Genomic DNA, 6773 nt, shown 5'->3' with positions numbered 1-6773 from the left:
CCTGGAGCCGGCCCTGGTTCTAGGTAAAAACAGCAACACACCTATAAGCCATTACCTGTCTCAGTTTCCTCACCAGTCTTGAACATTCTTTGGGACTTCATCCAAGTCCTTTAGGGTGTCCACAATCCCCCCTCCTGCAGCTCATGACTTCTCCTTTCTCTCCTGCAGCCAGCTTCCTTCAGCCTTGTCTGGTTTCACAGCCAGAAAGTCCCTCTTCCTCCAAAAGCTTGTCCCACTCTCCTGCCCCAAGCTTCCTTTGTCAGTCCAACCCACCCAATTTCTATGTTTTTAAAGGGATGTACTAACACCTGATGGCGTGGCTCCCTCTCCTGGAAATATTCTATTCCTTCAAACCCTAGCCTTCTTCAGAGAAGTTGGAGAAAAGTGGTTTTAGCTAGGATGCAGTTCTTTTTTCCCCTCTGCCTGAGCAAGATCTATTCAGGTGCTGATAGCCTTTAATGACTGATCTATTCATAGAGAAGGCCCTTCATTTTCAGTTTTTACTGATTTTTACTGAAAAATTCCTGAGTTTTACAAAACTGTTATTTAGTTTTTGCTGGTTTTCTCTCAAATTTTGGACCACTCAAGTACATGAAAATACTGATTATGTTAAGCAAATCCACTACATTACATTAGTATATGTGTTTATGTTAATAATAAATTAATCTATGTGTAAATGCAAGGCTGTGTGTTAAAATAAGGCAGTGTAATGGAAGATACCCATGCATATGCATGTATGTGTCTATGTGAACATACTGTTAATGTGCAGTTCATGAAATAAACCGGAGCATTAAACTGCTTTAACTTTCAATACTCGTACTTTCTCTATTTGTTGCTTTATTTCTGCCCTCCCATCCCCTAATATGAACCCTGATATTTATCCAGAAAACTGTGAAGTTAATGTTGTGCACCAATTTTCACCTCTTTTTTAACTATTTGTAATAAAGGCTGATAGATACTCAGGAAATTTTAAACAAAATAAAAACAAACAATAAAGGGTCTTAGTCACCACTCCCCTGCCTCCTTCATGCAAGGAGTATGTGGCATTCAAACACAGTAAAGAAAATCATAAGACATAAGGAATACAGACAGTTGATTAAATCAATCTGGAATTTATAAGTTGTACATAGACGGGTTCCCCAAACTGTCACAGCAGCTCTGAAAATCTCAGCCTCGGTGTTTTGCTATTTGCCTTCTCACTCCTAGTCAAGTGTTGTGATGACTAACGTAGGTGATTAACTAGTTAAATAATAACTACCCGTTCTGGCAGGGAGAAATAGCCCTTTGTACTAGCAGATACCTCCTAAAAAGGTTTGGAGAATATAGAACATCAGCAAGAAATTAAGCCTACCACATACGGTCCACTGACAATAAAAGGGAACTCCCACTCAGTTCAGCCTTTCATGCTGTGTCTTCCTATTGCAGTTGCAAGGCAAGTGAGTATAGCACACATTCAGCTCAGTGTCCCTACCTCAGTGTGCCTGGGCTACTCCCAGCTTTCAGATCTCAGGCCTCAACTCCCAGCATCTAGTTCCTGCCTCTCACATCTCAGCTCCCAGTGCTGTCGTATCTGCTCCCGGATCTCAGCTCTAAACTCAGCTGTCGGCAGTGACAGTTTCTTTACCGTATTTTCCGGCTCTCTGATATCGGCCTTCTTGCAGATCTCACCGGCACACCAGTTTTGCGAGTCAGTTTTCAGTCTTCAGCACCAGCTCTTCAATTTACTGCCTTAGCTCCCAGGGCTTCTTTGTAAATGTATCTACAGTTAGGGACAAATATGAGACAAAGTGATCCAGACATTGAGCAGGCAGATTTTGTACAAGCTTCCCCATATTTGCCAGTGCATAACCACCCTGACTTGCAGCTCCCAGCCCAGGGCCACTGCTCCCTCATCACAGGACAGGAGGAACTCCCATTGATGTCAGTGGAAGTTATTTCTACTCTGCCACTGGAGAATGTGTTCCTTTGTGCTCATCAGGCACAACCAATCATGCCCACATCTATAGTGCAGTATATAATGCACACCAGTGCAGGCTAAGATCTGCCATGTTGCAAACTCATGATTGTATCACAGTTCTTGTGCAATTTGGTGATTTTTCCTTAAGCTCCAGCTCCTGGAGTCAATTAATTACAAGAAAATCTCAGCTTTCATATAAAAACCACAAGAAAAATTCTATATACGCAAACCGATGGGATCAAAATTAGCTGTTACCACTCAAGAAAGATCTTGGAGTTATCGTGGATAATTCTCTGCAAACATCTGCTCAATGTAAAATGGCAGTCAAAAACCTAACAGAATGTTAGAAACCATTAAGAAAGGGATAGATAAGAAGACAGAAAAATATCATAATGCCACTATATAAATCCATGGTATTCCCACACCTTGAATACTGCATGCAGTTCTGGTCATTCCATCTAAAAAAAGATATATTAGAATTGGAAAAGTCACAGAGAAGGTCAACAAAAATGACCAGGGGTATGGAACAGCTTCCATATGAGGAGAGACTAAAACGACTGGGACTGTTCATCTTAGAAAAGAGATGACTAAGAAGATCATAGACGTCTATAAAATCATGAATGGTGTGGAGAAAGTGAATAGATCTGGAGGTGTTATATACCCTTTCACATAACACAAGGACTGGGGGGTCACCCAATGAAATTAATAGGCAGTGGGTTTAAAACAAATATAAAGGAAGTACCTCCTCACACAACACAGTCAACCTGTGAAACTCATTGCCAGGGAATGATGTGAAGGCCAAAAGTATAACAGTTCAAAAAAGGGTTAGATAAGTGAATGCAGAACAGGTCCATCAGTGGCTATTATCCAAGATGGTCAGGGGCGCAACTCCATGCTCTGAGTTTCCCCAAACCTTTGACTGCCAGAAGCTGGGACTGGATGACAAGGGATGGATGGCTTGATAATTGCCTTGTTCTGTTCATTCCCTCTGAAGCACCCAGTATTGGCCACTGTCGGAAAACAGGGTACTGGGCTAGATCAGTCACTGGTCTGACCCAGTGTGTCCGTTCTTATGTTCTAGATATCAGGGTTGTGGAGAAAAGCTTGAAAACTGGCCCTAAAAGCTCCAAAACCAGAAAGCAGATAAAAGAATCTGAGCTGTATTATTTCTTTCACAGGTCATGAGTGGAGAGACAATCTCTAGATTTTGGAGGCCCTATTCATGATTTTTGAATGCTGGAGGTTGACAACACTGAGGAGAAGATTGCCAAATCCATTCTCCCTGTAGCCAGTTTTGAACTTGGAGCTTACAAGTACAAGTCCATCACAATGGGCCTGAAATCTCAGGGTGCTGCTCTGACTTCACAACCTTTTAGTTCCCAGCCACTCTCTATCAAACACTTTGCTTCCCTTCTCTTAGTTCTCACCACTTCTTTGGCCTCAAATCTCCTCTTTTATCCCTTGCTTCACAGCTGACTGTTCCCATCTTCTTGCATCAACTATCAAAATCTCGCTTCTGAGATCTCTGCTCTTTGTTTTCTGCTCCTAGAAGAGATGCCCATTTTCTCTTATCAGCAAAGGGCCAGTTGAACTCAAGGGGTTTATGTTTTTCCATAAGGTTTGGCAAATTCAATCTGCAGATTTGGGAAAAGGGGGAATAAAAAGGACGCCTATTCCCTGGCTGGCTAAGGTACCTTTGAGTGTTTAAAACAAAATTAAAAGGGGCATTAAAGTTAGATTGTACAAATACAATTGCCTGCTGGGAAGATCCCTGCAATCCATGGAACTTGAATCCAGGTCCACAGCGTTCTTACCTATCATCACACTGCAGCCAACAACTTACTGGCAGGAACTAGAATCAAAACTCCTTGAAGACCAGCTCAGATAGCGGGCATCACCCTGGAGCCTGGAACACTGGAGCTTCTGGTTGGCCCTCTCCCCCTACTTAAGCCAGAAGGAGGAACAGGAAATCATCCATACAAACTGTTGACACTGGGACGAAGTTGGCCAGTGATTAATGTAGGATGGGGTAGGAGGGACCATCTCCCCATGCCAACCAGGGTTCAGAACCAGGAGGTCATGAACTGACAGTCAAAGTCAGGAGACAGGAGAAGGAAGTGCTGGGCTCCACCATGCTTTGGGCTGCTCACCAAGCGCTATCTGACCCTGACTAAGCCTGATTCCTGACCTCCTGGTTCTGAACCCCCACTGGCATGGGAACCCAGCACCCTGCCCTATGCTAACCACTAGCCCTGGCTACTTATATCCTGGCCCTGTCACCCACTGACTTCAAAGTCAGTTTCTTCCATGATGGAAAGACCCTGGTAAACATCAGTACAGGAGCAGAAAAACCTTATACATTTTTTTTAAATGTCAGGACAGAGTATTTATTTAAAGGCTGTTTTACAGAAACTGGGATTTTTAAAATAGGTTACTTAAAGAAGTATCAAGGTGACAGTGTCACTTTAACCCCTGCCCTCTATATGTGACCCCTTCAAATTAAGGTGGCAGGATGTGGGAAGCTTACACTGCTTCTGTTCCTTGCATTGTCAGTGTTCTATGGATCAACAGAAGACATCAGCCCACAGGGCTGTCAAGCCAGCCCTCTTCATGAACATTACATTTACACACATTTAGGATGAAGTGCACATTTGGAGAACCAAAACTTCTTGGGGGGTGTACACCTCCTGCCTCCCAGGGGAGGAAAGCGTTTTGGCTGGCTTCCTTCCGTCATGGCATTTCCAGAGACATTAGGTGGAATGTGAGGCCTTTGTTATTTTGCTTTGTTAAAGCAAGAAATTAATGAGATAGTGTTTCAATTCAAAGTCCAGCGCTAACTGTAAAATCTTTAGCACAGAGCATTTTAAGTGAGCAGCCTTATTGGCCAGATTCTGAGCCATCAAGTACCTGAGCCTAAATGAACTCACAGTACCTGCTCCAAAGGCTGCCCCCAAGATTAACGGGCCCGAAGGCATGGTTCAGAAAGAGGGACCCATTCTTTGTCCATTCCTTTGACCCACTCCTAGGAACACTCATGGATATAGCCTAGAAGGGTTATTTTATGTGGGGGGGGGGGGGGTGGAGGGCAGGGAAAGTAGCAAAGGGCTTAAGTTAAGAAAGGATAAATTTACACTGAATACCAGGAAGGCCTAACTTGCAATGGCAGGTGAGTCATTAAATGACTTAGTCATGTCTGACTTATATCACCATGCAATGTCTCCTCTTACAAACCAACACTGCTGCGGGATGTTTTCTGAGTAGCACAAAGTAAGATGCAACAGAGAGTCCTGTGGCACCTTTAAGACTAACAGATGTATTGGAGCATAAGCTTTCGTGGGTGAATGCCCACTTCATCGGATGCACGGGCATTCACCCACGAAAGCTTATGCTCCAATACATCTGTTAGTGTTAAAGGTGCCACAGGACTCTGTTGCTTTTTACAGATCCAGACTAACATGGCTACCCCTCTGATACTTGACAAAGTAAGATGCAACTATTCACTTTATCTGGACCAGATGGGTGCTTGCCTTCTCTTTATCTTAGCCACACATTTTCTTTTCATCCCCAGCCCTCCTCAATTTAATCTGATTCTTCTTTATTTTATATTCTACTGACTTCTAAAACTGAGCTGTTACATGATACTTTTCAGTTGTGGAGCTCAAAGCATTTTATAAAGGAGGGCAAGTATTACCCCCATTTTACAGATGGGGAAACCGAGGCACAAAGGGGTGGAGTGACTCAGTGGGCCAGTGGCAGAGCCAGGAATAGAACCCAGGTTCTCTGAGCCTCAATTCCATGCTCCAACTACTAAAGCATGCTGCCCACTTTGCTCTTAGTTTTCTGCTCAGGCTCTCACCCTACCCCAGCCTGTCTCCTTGTTCTTTCCCCAGCCCCAGGAAACATTGACTCTCTCTTCCCACCCCCAATTTTTCCCCCTTTGGGCCATTTCCCTTCATGCACTTTATACCTGGTGAGTGGCCCCTACCATTTTTCTTTCACAAAAACATCCTTTGGCTGCTGTCCCCACAGGTTATTTCATTCCTCCAACATTTTTTCTTTGCTTTTCTCTTTCTTCCTCCCCATTTTGCATGCTCCCTTCTCTCCCTCACCCCCTAGCAATGTGAGTTCCCCTTTCTTCCTTTACCAGATCCAGGGTAACGGAGGGCTTTGCTTAGGCCTCCTGGCTCTGGCTCCCATTAGCAGCTGCAGCCGCATCTCTCTGCTGACCTGGTTGCAAAGTGCAGCCCTGTACCTAGGGGCGCAAGCGGAGCCAGAGACCCCTGGGGAGGTGGCTGTGTCTCCTGCTGGTACCTGTTTGCCTTTAGCTCTAAGGTATGGTCTCGCCTGACTCCTTCCCCCATATTCACTAAAACTCGCTGTTCTCTCCCCCATCCCTTTTCACATTCCTTCTCCCCCATCCCCCTCTTCCTTGGTTCTACCCTCCCCCTCATTTCCCCCTCCCCTTGTTGTCCCCCTCCGCCCTCACATCCTCCCTCTCTCCTCCCCTTCCCCTGGTTCTCCCCCTCCCCTCTCACATCCCCCTTCTCCCCTCCCCTTCCCCTGGTTCTCCCCCTCCGCTCTCACATCCCCCCTCTCCCTTCCCCTGGTTCTCCCCCTCCCCTCTCACATTCCTCCTTTCCCTTCCTCTGGTTCTCCCCCTCCCCTCTCACATCCCCGCTCTCCCCTCCCCTTCCCTGGTTCTCCCCCTCCCCTCTCCCCTCCCCGCTCTCCCCTCCCCTTCCCTGGTTCTCCCCCTCCCCTCTCCCCTTCCCGCTCTCCCCTCCCCTTCCCTGGTTCTCCCCCTCCCCTCTCCCAT

Source organism: Terrapene carolina, unplaced genomic scaffold, assembly GCF_002925995.2.
Source record: "Terrapene carolina triunguis isolate 2854851 unplaced genomic scaffold, T_m_triunguis-2.0 Scaffold192, whole genome shotgun sequence".
In the NCBI taxonomy this organism is placed as follows: domain Eukaryota; kingdom Metazoa; phylum Chordata; order Testudines; family Emydidae; genus Terrapene; species Terrapene triunguis.
The sequence above is the reverse complement of the archived record's forward strand: the minus strand, read 5'-3'. Positions refer to the sequence as shown.